Here is a 1985-nt window from a genome sequence, read left to right on the forward strand (position 1 = left end):
TGGTGGTATGAGTCGTGTTCATGAAGCCATTCCAAATGAAGATGATTCAACTCCTGCTCGTCAGAGAACCTCCAAATGGACCGTATGAGTGGTGTTCATTACGCTTTAATAATGTAATCCGTGAATCTTATCCTTATCTGTGAATTTTCAGCCATTCAATTCGAACTCAGTCCTCCAACCATTTTTTTATAAATAGAGACTCTTTCTCCCATTGATGTACCAATACCACAAATCTCACTTTACTAAAAAAATCTCAATGGATCCATCAGAACATCCTTTTGATATTGAAGCTTACCAAAGGCAGTCTGCAATTGAAGAGAGATATATCATCAACCGGTTTAGGGAGCGTCGAAGCAAAATAGAGGAAGACTATCCACCTTGTAGCAAGAGAAAATACGTCAAGAGAGATCATGCAGCAGAAAATCAAAGACTAATTGACGACTACTTTGCCAATCAACCTACATATAACGATGCAATGTTTCGTAGCCGATTTCGGATGCGAAAACATGTTTTCCTTTGGATCGTTGGAGACCTATCAAGCAGCGATAACTATTTCACCCAACAATTTGACGCTGCTAAGAAAGAAGGTATATCTCCATTAGCAAAATGTACCACAGCCATGCGAATGTTAGCATATGGTGTGGCCGCCGATGCAGTGGATGACTACATCAAAATTGGAGGTACTACAGCTTTGGAGCATTTGCGAAAATTTTGCAAAGGAATCATACGACTGTATGAGCAAGAGTATCTCAGAGCCCCGACTCAAGATGACCTGCAAAGAATCTTGCGTGTTAGTGAGATGCGAGGATTTCTGGGGATGATTGGGAGTATTGATTGCATGCACTGGGAATGGAAAAATTGTCCTACAGCATGGGAAGGTCAATTTACTCGCGGAGATAATGGAACCACCACTGTTATTCTTGAAGCAGTTGCATCTCATGATTTATGGATATGGCATGTTTTTTTGGATGTCCCGGCACATTGAACGATATAAACTTTCTAGACCGTTCACCGGTGTTTGATGATGTTGAACAAGGAAATACTCCAAGAGTGAATTTCTTCGTGAACCAACGTCCATATAATATGGCGTACTATATAGCTGACGGTATTTATCCTTCTTATCCTACTTTCGTCAAATCAATTAGGCTACCTCAAAGTGAACCAGACAAGTTATTTGCACAACGCCAGGAGGGGTGTCGGAAAGACATCGAACGTGCATTTGGAGTGTTGCAGGCTCGATTTAAAATCATTCGTGAACCAGCTCGCCTGTGGGACATAGCCGATTTGGCGATCATCATGAGGTCATGTATCATATTTCATAATATGATTGTTGAGGATGAACGAGAGACATATGCTCAACATTGGACTGATTATGAGCTAGTGGGTCTAGTACAGAACAACCATTCTCGACCGAAGTGCTACCTGTATTTGCAAATCATGTGCGTGCTAGATCTGAGTTGCGTGATTCAAGTGTACATCACGAATTATAAGCAGATCTAGTAAAACACATATGGGCACAATTTGGAATGTTCCGTGGTGAGGGAGATTTTTAAGTTTGTGAGTTGAGATTATTGTACTAATTAAGTTATGAGTGTTTCTTTACTTGTGTTGTATGTTTATTTTATTGCATTTTAAATTTCTCATCATTGTATTATATGTGTTTTTATAATGGCTATTTTTATTTCTTGTTTTTATTATTTGCAAACAATTTATATTTTATTTGAGAAAAACAAAATCTCAATTTATTATATAAATTTATTTAATTTTTACTTATTTTAATTTATTAGATATTAAATATGACTAATAATATGTGATCACAAAAAATAAACACAAATAAAAGGTGAATAAAATTAGTGGGGTAAGGTGTTGTAATTTTATTAAACAAAACTATTGTAGAAGGTAAAAATGATGTATGTGTTGAATTATGATGTGGAAGAGAGAGAAGATGATGTGGAGTGTTAAAAAAGAAAAAGTGGGTGTTGTAA

At 36.9% G+C, this 1985-nt stretch overlaps 1 pseudogene; it reads left to right on the forward strand.

The window, feature by feature from the left end:
• LOC104715241 lies at positions 257 to 1553 on the forward strand (annotated as a pseudogene).

Source organism: Camelina sativa, chromosome 9 (assembly GCF_000633955.1).
Source record: "Camelina sativa cultivar DH55 chromosome 9, Cs, whole genome shotgun sequence".
Lineage (NCBI taxonomy): Eukaryota > Viridiplantae > Streptophyta > Magnoliopsida > Brassicales > Brassicaceae > Camelina > Camelina sativa.